This window comes from Monodelphis domestica, chromosome 1, assembly GCF_027887165.1.
Source record: "Monodelphis domestica isolate mMonDom1 chromosome 1, mMonDom1.pri, whole genome shotgun sequence".
NCBI lineage: Eukaryota > Metazoa > Chordata > Mammalia > Didelphimorphia > Didelphidae > Monodelphis > Monodelphis domestica.
This window is the reverse complement of record NC_077227.1, coordinates 598,769,019-598,786,997: the sequence shown is the minus strand read 5'-3', so window position 1 is coordinate 598,786,997 and position 17,979 is coordinate 598,769,019. Positions and strand designations below refer to the sequence as shown.

Genomic DNA, 17,979 nt, shown 5'->3' with positions numbered 1-17,979 from the left:
TCTATTCAAGAAAAAAGTAGTTATAAAAGCATTCTCTCAAAATCCCCCTACAAAAAAATGTTGGTCACTAATTTATAAAATAACTTAATACTCATCTTCACAATGACATGTTACTGTAGAAGTTCTCAAACATGAAATCAAATATGTGGAGAGAGTTGGGGAAACTCCCATGGTACCCAAGATTCTGAGCTTTCTATTCCCAGAGAATCACAGAATATTTTAAAGTCAAAAGGAGCTTTTGAGAGTGAAAGGGGAATGATTGGTCTGAGGTCACAAAGCTAATCAAGAGTCAAAGCCAGAACTGAATTTGGTTTCCTTATACCTAATCTTATACTCTTATAACTGAAATCTTTACTAAGATTGAAAACTTCTATTCAGGGATGCTATTGTCTCCCCAACTTCAGCAGCAGCACCACCATCCCTGTTATAGTTAGGCAAGCAGAACAGGGTTTAGAGTCAGGAGAGCTGGGTATGAATCCAACACTCAAAAGCTAAATCATCTGAGCTAAGTCATTAAAATATCTGAGCCTCACTTTCCTCATTTGTAAAATGGGGATATAATATTTGAACTACCTATTGTAAATCTTAAAATTTCACAGACTTATGAATGTTAAAAATTTTACTCCACATTGAGGAATCCTCCAATTCCCTACTTGAAATAATTCCCTACCAGATAGTGAGAACTCTACTTGAATGTGAAAACTCCTTGCTATGGGAGGATCTCTACCCCATCCCTACTTGGGACTGCTTTAGGGCAGAAAACTCCTTGCTAAACAATGAAAGTACTTGAAAACCATAATTATAAAGGAAAGGAGTTCTTTTAGCCATGAATTGATACAATGGGATGCTAGGTGCCTATAAAGGTGGAGCAACTTGTAAACTACTTAGACCTAAAAGGTGAAAACTTACTCAGAGGTTTTCTCTTAATGAAATTAGTCGACACAGCAGCATTTTTTCGGATTTACTAAAGAGATTAATCTACTCAGCTGTGAATTCAAAATGGGCTGTCTTTTGGAAAACATCTACAGTGATTGGTAGATGTAGGGACTTAGGGGAGGTGACATGGGAGAAAAACCCCTATATAAGAAAAAGCAGAATCTCTTGAGGATAGATCCTTTTGGAGAAATCTTTTTGGAGGATCTCTGATGAGGATCGCTTGGAAAGAATCTCTTGAGAGAGGGCTCTGGAGAAAGGCCCTTTGGAACAGTCTCTGGCTGGAAGGCTCTCTGATGAAGTCAGCTGAGATGGAGCTGGCCTGGTGTCACTAGAATTCTTGTTTAGGCAGACCTTGTGATGAGTGTTAAAAAACTGACTGATTTCTCTCTTAAGACTCAGGTCTAGACCATATTGGCTTGAGGCCCTTCATACTTATTCCTTTCTTACTCTCTCTCTCTTTCTTTGATTACTCATTGTATTGTTAATTAAAATCTCTATAAAACCCAATTGACTTGGGTATTTGAATAATTGGGAATATTTCCCTGGTAACCACCTTATATTTGATTTAAAAACCAAGACATTGTAGTGAAACATATTTCTGCAGTCAAATTTACTCACCCTCTCTTATATCTATCACAATTTATATCTTCCACCATTTTAACTCACTACAGTTTAAGACCTCAACCATTTTAAATCTAACACTATCTTATAGGGCCATTGTGAGGAAGGGCACTATAAACCTTAAAATTACTATGTAAATATGAAGTATTATTATTAATACACACTATTTTTCCCTGTATACCTCAGAAGTTTAAGAATCAACTTCTGGAAAACTAACCCCTCTTTTGATCCGGTTTTATCACTAGTAGGCCTGTATTCCAATGAGAGCAAAATTTTAAAAAATGGAAAAGGGCCTATATGTGCAAAATATCTATAATAGAGCTCTTTGTAGTGGCAAAGACTTAGAAATTGAGAGGATGTGAATGAGTTGGGGAATGGTTGTGCTGTTAGAAATGATGGGCAGGATGCTCTCAGAAAATTTTGGGAAATCTTATATGAACTGATGTAAAGTGAAGTGAGCAGAAGCAGAACACTGTGCACAGTAACAATACTAGCTTACTAAATATGCTATTGGTGAAACAATGAACTGATTCAACTATTTTGAAGAGCAATCTGGAATTATGCCCAAAGAGTTATAAAATTGTGTGTACCCTTTGACCCAGCAATACCACTATTTGGTTTGTTTCCTAAGGGGATGATGGAAAAAAGGGAAAGAATATGATTGTTCTAAAATATTTATAGCAGTTCTCTTTGTGGTGGCAAAGAACTGGAAATTGAGGGGATCCCCATTAACTGGGGAAAGACTAAATAAGTCATGGCACATGATTGTAATGGAATATTACAATATAGTAAGAAATGATGAGCAGGTCAATATTTTTAAAAAACATGGAACAACCTACATTAAATTATGAAGTACAGGATTTCCAGTCAAGATGGTGGCTTAGAGGCAGCAAAAGTTCAGACCTCTGAAAACCCTTCCTTACCGATTACAAACTTAATACTCCTAGGGCACCGAAATTCGAACTGAACAACAGGACAGAGCCGGGGAACCCTCCTCCTGGACTTGGATCAAAAGGTATGCCCCCCAAAAGCCAGAATCCTAGATCACTCGGATCTAAGGGGAAGGCAGAAGGGAGGTCCCAGGACCCATCCCCCCCCCCAACCCAGAGCGCTGAGCCCACAGCAGCAGCAGGAACCTCAGGTCCAGCTATTCTGAAGGGTGTACCTTGAAAGTAACCTGAGCCAGTCTCAGGGGCACCCAACACAGACAGCAGGGAAACAGAGAGACACAGGGGGAGCCTGTAGCCCCCTGGCTGGGTCCTTCCATCTGAGTCTCACTGGAGGTTCTTGTTTCGGGGCACACCCAGTCCAACCCAGCTGAACCTAATCCCATCAGGAGCCCTCAGAGCTCAGGGAGGCCAGGACCCACCCCCCCTTAGAATGAAGAGTCTTCTGAAAGGACAGAAACCTCGGGGCCAGCAAAGGGGTTGCTCCAAAGGGCTCACCTTGAAAGTAACCTGAGCCAGTCTCGGGGCACTCAACACAGACAGCAGTGGAGGTTTTTGCTTCAGGGCACAACCAGACCAACCCAGCTGAACCTAATCCCATCAGGAGCCCTCAGAGCTCAGGGAGGCCAGGACCCCTCCCCACTTAGAGTGCATGGTCTTCTGAAAGAACAGAAACCTCAGGGCCCATAAAGGCACTGAGGTACCTTGTGGAGAGTGCTGTGCCAAGCTCAGAGCATGGAAGTAAGGTAGCGGAGAAGCAACTGGAGAGAACTGAAGGCAGTAACACCCGAAACACTGGCAGGCAGGGGAGGGCAGACCCTGGGCTTCCCCAGGAACACAGAGCAGCTGCAGAGAATGGACAATTTGCCGGGGGCTAAAGCCTCGGACCATCAGACAGATACACTAAGAGCCAGTTCTCCTCACTCAGATAGAGATGGCAAACAGTGAAGAAGTGCAAAAACCTCAAAACACCAAGAAAAGCAAGAAGGGGGTGACTTTCAACATATTTTATAGAGCAAAAATACAAAATACAGAGGAGATAGAAGAGGAAACATAAGCAAATGCTTCGAAACCTTCCAAAGGAAATGGAAATTCTCCACAAATTCTTGAAGAATTTAAATTGGAAGTTATCAAAAAGATGGAAGCCTCCTGGTAGGAAAACTGGGAAATAATACAAAAGGAACTCAGCAATCTGAAGCAGAAAAGAATGCAACTACAGAAACAGCCTGACCAAACTGAAAAGGAAAACCAGGCTTTAAAACTCAGAATCAGGCAACTGCAAGACCATGATCTTGCAAAAGAGCAAGAATTAATAAAGCAAAGCCAAAAGACTAAGAAATTAGAAGAGAACATAAAATATCTCACTGACAAGATGACAGACCTGGAAAATAGAGGAAGGAGAGACAATCTGAGAATAATTGGCCTACCAGAAAAGCCAGAAAAAATAGTAATCTCGACATCATAATACAAGATATCATCAAAGAAAACTGCCCAGAGATTCTAGAACAAGGGGGCAATATAGGCATTGAAAGAGTTCACAGGACACCCTCTATACTAAATCCCCAAAAGACAACTCCCAGGAATATAATTACCAAATTCCAAAGCTTTCAAGCAAAAGAAAAAATCTTACAAGAAGCCAGAAAAAGACAATTTAGATATAAAGGAATGCCAACAAGGGTCACACAAGACCTTGCAATTCCCACTCTGAACGACCGTAAGGCATGGAACATGATTTTCAGAAAGGCAAGAAAGGTGGGTCTTCAACCAAGAATCAGCTATCCATCAAAACTGACTATATACTTCCAGGGGAAAGTATGGGCATTCAAAAAAAAAAAAGAAGATTTCCAAGTTTTTGCAAAGAAAAGACCAGAGCTCTGTGGAAAATTCGACATCCAAACACGAAGAGCAAGGAATACCTGAAAAGGTAAATATAAAGGAAAAGGAAAGGGAGAAAATGTTATCTTTTTCTTTTATTTAAACTCTCTTCTATAAGGACTACATTTATATCAATTTATATATATATTAATATGTGGGGGAAATGTAATGTGTAACTCTCAAAAATTTTATGTATCATTAGAGTAGTAAGAAGAATCATGCATAGGGAACAATTGGGGCATCAAGATGATATGGAGAAAGGGGGGATAGAAAGAAAAAGGGAGGGAGGAATCGTTGGTGGTACTAAGATATACTCCAAGAAATAGGAAAAAAAACTAAATAGAATAATCTCTCTCACACAAAGATTCACATGGGAAGGGGAGGGGAAGAAAACTCCTATAAGAAGGTGAGGAAGAGAGTTTTTACTTAAACCTTACTCTCAGTGAAATCAACTCTGAGAGGGAAGAACATCCAGATCCATTGGGATCTTGAATTCTATCTTACCCAACAGGGTAAGGGAGAAGGGAAAACCAAGGAAGGGGGAAGGGGGAGTGAACACAAAAAGGGAGGGAAGGAGAGGGGGGAGGAGGAGGGAACAAAAAGTGAGGGGCTAGAAAGGAAAACATATCAAGGGAGAGGACTAAGGGGACTGATTTATAGTAAATCACTGGCTTAAAAGTTTATAGCTAAAGAAGAAAGGTCAGAATTAGGGGCGAATATCAAAATGCCAGGGAGTCCACAAGTGACAATCATAACTCTGAACGTGAATGTGATGAACTCACCCATAAAACGTAGACAAATAGCAGAAAGGATTAGAATCCAAAACCCTACCATATGTTGTCTTCAAGAAACACACATGAGGCGGGTTGGCACCCACAAGGTCAGAATTGATGAATGGAGTAAGACCTTCTGGGCCTCAACTGACAGAAAGAAGGCAGGAGTGGTAATCATGATATCTGATTAAAGCCAAAGCAAAAATAGACCTGATTAAAAGGGATAGGGAAGGTAATTATATTTTGTTAAAAGGGACTTTAGACAATGAGGAAATATCACTAATCAACATGTATGCACCAAATAGTATAGCACCCAAATTTCTAATGGAGAAACTAGGAGAATTGAAGGAAGAAATAGACAGTAAAACTATATTAGTGGAAGATTTGAACCAACCACTATCAAATTTAGATAAATCAAATCAAAAAATAAATAAGAGGTAAAAGAAGTGAATGAAATCTTAGAAAAATTAGAGTTAATAGACATATGGAGAAAAATAAATAGGGACAAAAAGGAATACACCTTCTTCTCAGCACCACATGGCACATTCACAAAGATTGACCATACACTAGGTGACAGAAACATGGCATACAAATGCAGAAAAGCAGAAATAATAAATGCAGCCTTTTCAGATCATAAGGCAATAAAACTAATGATCAGTAAGGGTACATGGAGAACCAAATCAAAAATTAATTGGAAATTAAATAATATGATACTCCAAAATCGTTTAGAGAACAAATCATAGAAACAATTAATAATTTCATCGAGTAAAATAACAAAGCTGAGACATCCTTACAAACCTTATGGGATGCAGCCAAAGCAGTAATCAGAGGTAAATTCATATCCCTGAATGCATATATTAACAAAGTAGGGAGGACAGAGATCGATGAATTGGAAATGCAAATAAAAAAACTTCAAAGACAACAAATTAAAACCCCCCAGAAGAAAACCAAACTAGAGATCCTAAAAATTAAGGGAGAAATTAATAAAATCAAAAGTGATAGAACTATTAAACTAATAAATAAGAGTAGAAGCTGGTAATTTGAAAAAACAAACAAAATAGACAAAGTACTGGTCAGTCCAATTAAAAAAAGGAAAGAAGAAAAGCAAATTAACAGCATCAAAGATGAAAAGGGGGACATCACCTCCAATAAAGAGGAAATTAAGGCAATCATTAAAAATTACTTTGTCTAATTATATGGCAATAAATATACCAATCTAGGCAATATGGATGAATATATATAAAAATATAAACTGCCTAGACTAACAGAAGAAGAAATAGAATTCTTAAATAATCCCATATCAGAAAATGAAATCCAACAGGCCATCAAAGAACTCCCTAAGAAAAAATCCCCAAAGTCTGATGGATTCACAAGTGAATTCTATCAAACATTCAAAGAACAGCTAATCCGAATACTATACAAACTATTTGACATAATAAGCCAAGAAGGAGTTCTACCAAACTCCTTTTATGGCACAAACATGGTACTGATTCCAAAACCAGGCAGGTCAAAAACAGAGAAAGAGGGTCAAGATGGAGGCTTAGAGAAAGCTGAAGTTCAGACCTCCGGAAACTCTTCCCGACCAATCTCAAACTATAAACTCCTAAGGCTCTGAAATTCAAAATAATCAACAGCATAGACCCTGGGAATCCTCCTCCTGGACCTGGACCTGGATCAAAAGGTACAGCCCCCCTCAAAAGCCAGAACCCGAGATCACTCAGACCTAAGGGGTAGGAGCTCAGAGTCCAAGGCTCCGGGAAGCCGCAGCCCCACCCCCCTCAGAGAGCAGGGTCGTCTGAAACAACAGCAACCCTCAGGGTGGGCAAGACAGCCTCACCAGCTGGATCCTGCTATCCAAGTCTCAGTGAAAGTCACTGCCCTCGGAGCTCCAGAAAGCCGCGGCCCCTTCCCCCGCAGAGAGCAGGGTCCTCTGAAACAACAGCAACCCTCAGGGCTGACAAAACAGCCTCAAAGCCAGCTATTCTGAAGGCAACTTCCAGAAAGCAACCCGACCCAGTCCAGTCGAGGGGGCTTAGCAGCAGGGAAACAGAGAGAGCCGGGGGAGAGTGTGGCTCCCTGGTCCGACCCTTCCATTCCAGTTCCAGTGAAAGTCATTGCCTTAAGGCATACTCAGTTTAACCCAGGGAAAGCTCATTGAACCAACAATCTGCCCAGGACTAAAGCCTCTGAACACCAGACAGAGATAAGAAAAGCTAATCCTCCCCATTCAGAGATGGCAAACTCCACAGAAGCACAGAAGCCCCAAAATCCCAAGAAAAATAAGAAGAAAGGGGCGACTTTGGACACATTCTATGGAGCCAAAATACAAACTACAGAGGAGATAGAAGACGATACACAAGAAAATGCTCCGAAACCTTCCAAAGGAAATGGAAACTCTCCATAAACCCATGAAGAATTTGAATCAGAAATGACCAAAAAGATGGAAGTCTTCTGGGAGGAAAAGTGGGAAATAATGCAAAAGAAATTCACGCATCTACAAAACCTGTGTGACCAAACTGAAAAGGAAAACCAGGCTTTAAAGGCCAGAATCAGACAACTGGAAGACAACGATCGTGTAAAAGAACAAGAATTAATAAAGCAAAGCCAAAATACCAAGAAATTAGAAGAGAATATAAAATATCTCACCGACAAGGTGACAGATCTGGAAAATAGAGGGAGAAGAGATAATTTAAGAATAATTGGACTTCCAGAAAAGCCAGAAATAAACACCAAACTCAACATCATGATACAAGATATAATCAAAGAAAATTGCCCAGAGATTCTAGAACAAGGGGGCAATACAGCCACTGACAGAGCTCACAGAACACCTTATACACTAAACCCCCAAAAGACAACTCCCAGGAATGTAATTGCCAAATTCCAAAGCTCTCAAACAAAAGAAAAAATCCTACAAGAAGACAGAAAAAGACAATTTAGATATAAAGGAATGCCAATCAGGGTCACACAAGACCTTGCAAGTTCTACTCTGAATGATTGTAAGGCATGGAACATGAACTTCAGAAAGGCAAGAGAGCTGGGTCTTCAACCAAGAATCAGCTACCCAGCAAAACTGACTATATACTTCCAAGGGAAAGTATGAGCTTTCAACAAAATAGAAGATTTCCAAGTTTTTGCAAAGAAAAGACCAGAGCTCTGTGGAAAGTTTGATACCGAAAAACAAAGAGCAAGGAATACCTGAAAAGGTAAATATTAAGGAAAGGGGAAAGGAGAGAAATGTTATCTTCTTCCTTTATTCAAACTCTCTTCTATAAGGACTACATTTCTATCAATCTATGTATACTAACATGTGGGGAAAATGTAATGTATAAATAGGGGGTAAAGAAAGACCAAATAGAATAATCTTTCTCACACAAAGATTCACATGGGAAGGGGAGGGGAAGAAAACTCCTATAAGAAGGAGAGGAAGAGAGGGTTTTTTACTTAAACCTTAATCTCAGGGAAATCAACTCTGAGAGGGAAAAACATCCAGACCCATTGGGATCTTGAATTCTATCTTACGCAACAAGGGTAGGGAGAAGGGAAAACCAAGGAGGGGAGAGGGAGAGGGAAAATAAAAAGGGAGGGAAAGAGAGGGGGAGGGGGAGGGAAGAAAAGGGAGGAACTAAAAAGGGAAACATCAAGGGAAGGGACAAGGGGGACTGATTCAAAGTAAATCACTGGACTAAAAGGTAGAGCCGAAGAAGAAAAGGTTAGAATTAGGGAAAGATATCAAAGTGCCAGGGAGTCCACAAATGACAATCATAACTTTGAATGTGAATGGGATGAACTCACCCATAAAACGTAGACAAATAGCAGAATGGATTAGAATCCAAAACCCTACCATATGTTGTCTTCAAGAAACACACATGAGGCGGGTTGGCACCCACAAGGTCAGAATTAAAGGATGGAGTAAGACCTTCTGGGCCTCAACTGACAGAAAGAAGGCAGGAGTGGTAATCATGATATCTGATAAAGCCAAAGCAAAAATAGACCTGATCAAAAGGGATAGGGAAGGTAATTATATTTTGTTAAAAGGGACTTTAGACAATGAGGAAATATCATTAATCAAAATGTATGCACCAAATAATATAGCACCCAAATTTCTAATGGAGAAACTAGGAGAATTGAAGGAAGAAATAGACAGTAAAACCATATTAGTGGGAGACTTAAACCAACCATTATCAAATTTAGATAAATCAAATCAAAAAATAAATAAGAAAGAGGTAAAGAAGTGAATGAAATCTTAGAAAAATTAGAATTAATAGACATATGGAGAAAAATAAATAGGGATAAAAAGGAATACACCTTCTTCTCAGCACCACATGGCACATTCACAAAAATTGACCATACATTAGGTCACAGAAACATAGCACACAAATGCAGAAAAGCAGAAATAATGAATTCAGCCTTCTCAGATCACAAGGCAATTTAAAAAAGGAAGGAAGAAAAGCAAATTAACAGCATTAAAGATGAAAAGGGGGACAGCACCTCCAATGAAGAGGAAATTAAGGCAATCATTAGAAATTACTTTGCCCAATTATATGGCAATAAATACACCAATTAGGGGATATGGATGAATATATACAAAAATACAAACTGCCTAGACTAACAGAAGAGGAAATAGAATTCTTAAATAATCCCATATCAGAAAATGAAATCCAACAAGCCATCAAAGACTTCCTAAGAAAAAATCCCCAGGGCCTGATGGATTCACCAGTGAATTCTATCAAACATTCAGAGAACAGTTAATCCCAATACTATACAAACTATTTGACATAATAAGCCAAGAGGGAGTTCTACCAAACTCCTTTTATGGCACAAACATGGTACTGATTCCAAAACCAGGCAGGTCAAAAACAAAGAAAGAAAACTATAGACCAATCTCCCTAATGAATATAGATGCAAAAATCTTAAATAGGATACTAGCAAAAAGACTCCAGCAAGTGATCAGAAGGGTCATCCACCATGATCAAGTAGGATTTATACCAGGGATGCAGGGCTGGTTCAATATTAGGAAAACCATTCACATAATTGACACATCAACAAGCAAACCAGCAAGAACCACATGATTATCTCAATAGACACAGAAAAAGCCTTTGATAAAATACAACACCCATTCATATTAAAAACACTAGAAAGCATAGGAATAGAAGGGTCATTCCTAAAAATAATAAACAGTATATATCTAAAACCATCAGCTAATATCATCTGCAATGGGGATAAACTAGACACATTCCCAATAAGATCAGGAGTCAAAAAAGGATGCCCATTATCACCTCTACTATTTGACATTGTACTAGAAACACTAGCAGTAGCAATTAGAGAAGAAAAAGAAATTGAAGGCATCAAAATAGGCAAGGAGGAGACCAAGTTATCACTCTTTGCAGATGACATGATGGTCTACTTAAAGAATCCTAGAGATTCAACCAAAAAGCTTATTGAAATAATCAACAACTTTAGCAAAGTTGCAGGATACAAAATAAACCCACATAAATCATCAGATTTTCTATATATCTCCAACACAGCTCAGCAGCAGGAACTAGAAAGAGAAATCCCATTCAAAATCACCTTAGACAAAATAAAATACCTAGGAATCTACCTCCCAAGACAAACACAGGAACGATATGAACACAACTACAAAACACTCTCCACACAACTAAAACTAGACTTGAGCAATTGGAAAAACATTAACTGCTCATGGATAGGACGAGCCAATATAATAAAAATGACCATCCTACCCAAACTTATTTATCTATTTAGTGCCATACCCATTGAACTACCAAAATACTTCTTCACTGATTTAGAAAAAACCATAACAAAGTTCATTTGGAAGAACAAAAGATCAAGGATATCCAGGGAAATCATGAAAAAAAAATACAAAGGAAGGGGGCCTTGCAGTCCCAGATCTCAAACCATATTACAAAGCAGCAGTCATCAAAACAATTTGGTAATGGCTGAGAGACAGAAAGGAGGATCAGTGGAATAGACTTGGGGCAATTGACCTCAGCAAGACAGTATATGATAAACCCAAAGATCCCAGCTTTTGGGACAAAAATCCACTATTCGATAAAAACTGCTGGGAAAATTGGAAGGCAGTGTGGGTGAGATTAGGTTTGGTTCAACACCTCATACCCTACACCAAGATAAATTCAAAATGGGTGAATGACTTGAACATAAAGAAGGAAATATAAGTAAATTAGGCAAACACAGAATAGTATACATGTCAGACTTTTGGGAAGAGAAAGACTTTAAAACCAAGCAAGACTTAGAAAGAGTCACAAAATGTAAAATAAATGATTTTGACTACATCAAATTAAAAGGCTTTTGTACAAATAAAACCAATATAACTAAAATCAGAAGGGAAGCAACAAATTGGGAAATAATCTTCATAAAAACCTCTGACAAAGGTTTAATTACTCAAATTTACAAAGAGCTAAATCAATTGTACAAAAAAATCAAGCCATTCTCCAATTGATAAATTGGCAAGAGACATGAATAGGCAGTTTTCAGATAAAGAAATCAAAACTATTAATAAGCACATGAAAAAGTGCTCTAAATCTCTGATAATCAGAGAGATGCAAATCAAAAGAACTCTGAGGTATCACCTCACACCTAGCAGATTGACTAACATGACAGCAAAGGAAAGTAGTGAATGCTGGAGGAGATGTGGCAAAGTAGGGACATTAATTCATTGCTGGTGGGGTTGTGAATTGATCCAACCATTCTGGAGGGCAATTTGGAACTATGCCCAAAGGGCAATAAAAGACTATCTGCCCTTTGATCCAGCCAAAGCACTGCTGGGTTTGTACCCCAAAGAGATTATAAGGGAAACGACTTGTACAAGAATATTTATAGCTGCTCTCTTTGTTGTGGCAAAAAAATTGGAAAATGAAAGGATGCCCTTCAATTGGAGAATGGATGAACAAATTGTTGTATATGTTTGTGATAGAATACTATTGTGCTAAAAGGAATAATAAAGTGGAGGAATTCCATGGAGACTGGAACAACCTCCAGGAAGTGATGCAGAGCGAAAGGAGCAGAACCAGGAGAACATTGTACACAGAGACTGATGACACACTGTGGTACAATCGAAGGTAATGGACTTCTCCATTGGTGTCAATGCAGTGTCCCTGAACAATCTGCAGCGATCTAAAAAACACTATCCACAAGCAGAGGATAAACTGTGGTAGTAAAAACACCAATGAAAAGCAACTGCTTGACTGCAGGGGTGATGGGGATATGACTGAGGAGAGACTCTAAATGAACACTTTAATGCAGATACCAACAACATGGAAATGGATTTGAGTCAAGAACACATGTGATACCCAGTGGAATAGCACATCGGCTATGGGAGAGGTGGGGGGTGGGGGGAGGGAAGAAAAGAAAATGATCTTTGTTTCCAATGAATAATGTTTGGAAATGACCAAATGAAACAATGTTAAAAAGAAAAGAAAAGAAAGAAAAAGAAACAAAGAAACAAAAAAATTATGAAGTACAACCATTATATACAGGAATAGAAATGTTGTTTGAAGAATAACTTGTGAATATTCATTCCAGAGAAAAAACAGAAATAAACAAGATGTAGTTTTATACACATACACACACTTAGAATAATTCCTCTTCCAGTTAGGGGAGGGGAAATGGGAAATACCTGGAAACTTTAGAATAATTCCTCTTCCAGTTAGGGGAGGGGAAATGGGAAATACCTGGAAACTTTAGAGTAACAAATACATTTTTTAATTTTAAAAAATGATCAAGTGTGAATGACTTAGTTTTTCTCAGCAATACAATGATTCAAGACAGCTCCAGCAGACTTCTGATGAGAAATGCTATCAACTTCCAGAGAAAGAATTGATGGGGCCTGAATGCAGATCAAAGCATATAATTTTTTCATTTATTTTCTTCATATTTTTGTTTGTGTGCATGCATGTGTGTTCGTGTGTGATATGTCTTTTTCCACAACATGACAAAGATGGAAATATATTTTGCATAATACCAAATATATAATTTATGTTAAATTGCTTCCTGTCTTAGAGAGGAGGAAGGAAGAGAAGGAGGGAGATGATTTAGAACTAAAAATGTTAGAAAACATGTTAAAATTGTTTTTACATGTAATTGGGAGAAAATTAAATATTACTGAATATACATACACATATACAACTAACCTGCTCCACTAATTTTCTGGATCCCAATCTAGTCTTTGTTCCTAAGCACTGTTTCCCTCTCTTATTTGAATTTCTCATTCCTATTGTTTTACCTTTGAAAATACCCAGGTTTCTCCTATAAAGAAAAAAAAAAGTAAATCCTTTATTCATGGTCTTTGAGTCTTAGTAGTTGACCCTCATTAAGTAAGTTTACCCTGTTTGCCTCAGTTTCCTCATACATCAAAGGAGCTGGAGTAGGAAACAACAAATCACCTGGGCATCTCTGTCAAGGAAATCCCAAATGGGGTCAAAGATTCAGACTTGACTTAAAACAGCTGAACAAAGTTCAATCATCCAAACAACTCATTTCCATTTCTTCTCTGATAGTCTAGGAGCTAAAACAACAAAAGCAACCCTACTACCCAAAGCCTGGGTTCTCTTTCCCACCTCACTCCCCTAGAGTCTTGCTTCTTGATGTCCTATACTTTTTCTTCCATAAAATATTTTGTTTATTGTATTTTGGATTTCCATCACCTCTAACACTTACTAACTATATGAATCTAGACATGTCTCCTCAATTCACTAAACCTCAGTTTTTTTCATCTATAAAATGGGAAATTCAGGTTAGATGGTTTCTAAGGTCCCTTCCAGCTCAAAGTTCCAGTGCTTATGGCCCTATATGCCTTCTGCTCAATGTTGAAGGTCCAACGGATCAAGAAAGTAAGAATAATTAATTGTTCTGCAGACTCAACAAGGGTTCCTGGAGAATTAGTTATGTATATCAGCTACACATTGGAAGATCTTGTTCTTCTATACTCTGAAATTTAATGGTAACAATATAGTTTTCAAATGTTTCTTTCACCAAAAAAGATACTCAATAATGCAAAGGAAAAGGAGGAATGGTTTAGATAAAATTGGATAAAAGCCCTGATATTATTCACTAGTATAACCATTTGTCAAACTGGTGATTCAAACAGACTTGCTAAGTATGACCTAAGGATAACAAATATTTTGTCCCCAGAAATGCTCAAAAAAGATACTAAGCCAGATAGGGTTTTTGTTTTTGTTTTTTTTAAACCTTACCTTCTGTCTTGGAGCCAATACTGTGTATTGGCTCCAAGGCAGAAGAGTGGTAAGGGCTAGGCAATGGGGGTCAAGTAAGGGCTAGGCCCAGGATCACACAGCTGGGAAGTGTTTGAGGCCAGATTTGAGCCTAGGACCTCCCATCTCTAGGCCTGGCTCTCAATCCACTGAGCCATCCAGCTGTCCCCCTTAGATAGGTTTTGAAGATCAGTGGAATACTCACAACAACTAAATCACAGATTCTTAGAGTATTGTACTATATAGTCTTTTCTTAATTGCCTATTAAAATATGGAGTGAGAATAATGAAAATCCATGAATCATCTACAAAACTTTTCTTTTCCATTTATTAGTTTCAGCTACCTCCCCTGACAAATGTGCAATGTGAATCTAATGCCAAAGAGTATAGAAAGACCCATTAAAGGGTTTTGAGACGGGGATTAAACATTAAAGTAGTAGGTAAGATGAAATTAAGTTCTACCTAAATGCCAAATGCAGTACTGCCTCATTATTAACAGCAATACTAGGTTTCTCTTTTCCATCAATGCAAAGGCTAATCTTTTTCCAAATGTAGCAAGTAGGATCCAATCATTCCAAGGGTTTCTTTACTCTTTAGAGATTCTTTGTTCTTTAAAATCCAATAAATGCTTGGTAGTAAGTACCATTTATAACATCCTCCTCCAAAGAGAATTCTCTTCTACTTTTAATAGTTTAAGGCAGGTGTCCTTAACTTACAGATGACATGCTGCATCTAACTCATACCAACTAGTGAAAGAAGCACTAATTGCTTGAAAACAGCTTAACTTGGGTTTAGAACCTGGTCAAACCAAATCCTCATCAAACAAAAGCAAGAAAAGCAGTTGTCAAACTTTTGGGTCTCTGGATCCCTTTGCCCTCTTAAAAATTATTGACATGCATGTCTAACTTTTCCCTCTCAATAAATTCTACTGATTTTTTGGACAAAAATATTTATTGAAGACCCAACCAAAGGGCTTTGGTTTAGGGGGTATATTTATCAATATTTACCTTATTAAAAGTTTAAACATCTTAGTATTATTATGAAAATAGCTTTGACCTCACATACTACCTGAAGCCCCAAAGGTCCCTTAACTAGAACTGAGAACCATATTGTAAGAACTGCTGGTATCGAAAATGATGAGCATATCAGAGCTGGAAAAGACTTTAGAGATCATCTGTCTAGCAGGCCAATTGCCCACATTTTTACATTTTAGAGTATTATAATGGAAAGAGCTCACTGATCTTTGAGTTGCAAGAATCTTAAGTCTGACACTAGTTATGTGACACTGAGTGAATCATAATCTTTCAGACTCAGTTTTTTCAATGGAATCACCCACTTTATAGAGTTGTTTTCAGGAAATCACTTTATAAAGGGAGATAGACAGACAGATAGATATGCATATTTTTTTTGTTTGTTTTTTTAGCCCTTACCTTCCATCTTAGAATCACTACTGTATGCTGGTTCTAAGGCCAAAAAGTGATAAGGGTTAGGCAATGAGGGTTAAGTGAATTGCTCAGGGTTACAGAGCTAGAAAGTGTCTGAGACCAGATTTGAACCTAGGTCCTCCTGTCTCTAGGCCTGGCTCTCAATCCACTGAGCTACTCAGCTGCCTCCAGATATGCATAAATCTGAGAATGCATGAAAAAAAAAAGTATGATTTCTTTAAAAGGGAGTAATAAATGTCAACAGTGAGATTTAAGGTCTTCCTGACTCTTGGTAAAGCATTCCTGCCACTACAACACGGTGGTGTAGATAGACTGTGTAGGATGGATTGGAAGAAATAGATTTGATAAAATAGATGATATGTAAATATAGAAAAATTCTAATTTTTTCAACCTAAACATATGAAGTTTGGTGTACTATAAAGAGCTCTGGGACTTCTATTGGAATCCCAGTTCTGCTATTATCTGTGTGACAAGTCACTTAAACTGTCTGAGACTGTTTGGTCAGCTGTAAAATGAGGCAGTTGGATTGGATCTCTAGTTCTAAATCGATTAAACCTATGATTTACGAGATTAGATGTCTTTCCATTTCTTCCTTTGTTATCCTCCATTCCCAGTCTTGTTGTTCATCCCCTCAGAAGGACCTTCAGGACCCTGGCTCAGATCCTACACTTACCCCTCAAGCCAGCCCAGTAGCCCCTTGCTCGGCCTTCCAATTCTCCACTCCGTTCATTTGCCCCTTCCGGCCCTTGGTTTCCTCCCTGTCTAAACCGGTCGAAGCTCGCCCTCACCCACACACCTGGTTGCCCTCCTCTACTCAAGACGCTTCCTGTCAGGTCAGTAGTGCCTCTTGCTCTGCTCCCGCCTCCTGTCCCACGTGGTCAAGAAGCTCCGGCTGCCTTGCTATTGGCCTTCGCCCGCCAAATCCGCCCCTCTCCATTGGCTCCCGTTAACCAATCCGCACCCTTCACCTGGCCCACGCCCACTAATCGACGCCTCTCCATTGGCTTTCTCAGTGGACTCTTCTCGTGTAGAAGCCAGAAGTCAAAGAGAGTCCAAAGGGGTGGAACTTGGGTACCAACTTTTTCACCTGGGCCCTGAGGATGTGGAGTGGGGTTTTCCAACCTCCCTCGCCTCTGTCCCCCTCCACCCCACACACACACACACACCTACTCCATCTGTGCAGACTTCATGGCAATGTTATCAGAGAATTACAGGATTAGAAAGAATCTCAAAAGCCATCTAGTCCTGCTTGTCCCTGAGAAGATCCCCCTCTGTAATATATCATCCTCAAAGGGCTGGAATATCAGAAAATAACTCACAGTTTAAGGAGGCAAAACATTCTATTTGGGGATAGCTTCAATATTGGGAAGTTTTTTGTTATACTGAGTGTAAATCTGGGTCTCTGTAACAAGTCTGATTTCTCTTCCATGCAACAACCTTTCAAGTACTTGAAAGTTTTAAAATCTCCATTTATATCCTTTTTTGGATTCTCCCAAATGGTGTTTCTCAGCTTGTCATGTATATATCGTTTATCTGCTTCTATGTTGTTTCCTACTCCCACTAGAATAAAAACCCCTTGAAGGCAAGAATTGTGTGTGTGTCTGTTTTTAATTAAAATCTTTATTTGAAAATTCCACAGAATGGAGCTTTTTGGCCCTTTTTGGTGTCTTTTATAGATTATAAATCATAGATTTAGACATGGGCCAATCCCCTCATCTTATGGAGGAGAAAATTGAGGTCCACAGAAGTTAAGTGACTTGTCCAAAATCACAAAAATAATAGGTAGTACAGCTAGGATTGTTTATTAAGAGTCTTTGGGGGCAGGGGAGCAGATAGGTGGCTCAGTGGATTGAGATTCAAGTCCAGAGATGGGAGACCCTTGTTCAAATATGACTTCCGACACTTTCTAGCTATATGACCCTGGGAAAGTCACTTAAACCCCATTGCCTGGCCCTTACCACTCTTCTGCCTTAGAATAGAAACTTAGTATTGAGTCTAAGTCAGAAGGTAAGGGTGTGAAACAAAAAAAAGAAAAGAAAAGAAAATGCACCAAAATATTCATATAGCAGTACTTTTGCACTAGCAGAGAACTGGAAATGAAATCAAAGGCTCTGGGGATTGGCTAAGCAAATTGTGTT

The 17,979-nt window shown here is 38.8% G+C and overlaps 1 protein-coding gene across 4 annotated transcripts in view; it reads right to left on the bottom strand.

The window, feature by feature from the left end:
• STK35L3 (serine/threonine kinase 35-like third protein) overlaps window positions 1-16,725 on the bottom strand; it is a 135,024-nt gene extending 118,299 nt beyond the window's left edge. Inside the window, exon 1 of one of the 4 annotated variants that reach the window (XM_007476520.3) lies at window positions 16,638-16,725. The gene's annotated coding sequence lies outside the window, so the exon portion shown is untranslated. Of the gene's footprint in view, window positions 1-16,514 lie in introns of all 4 variants that reach the window. The other 3 variants (XM_007476523.3, XM_007476521.2, XM_007476522.2) reach the window with 3 other exon arrangements.
• Between the last annotated feature and the right edge of the window lie 1,254 nt (window positions 16,726-17,979).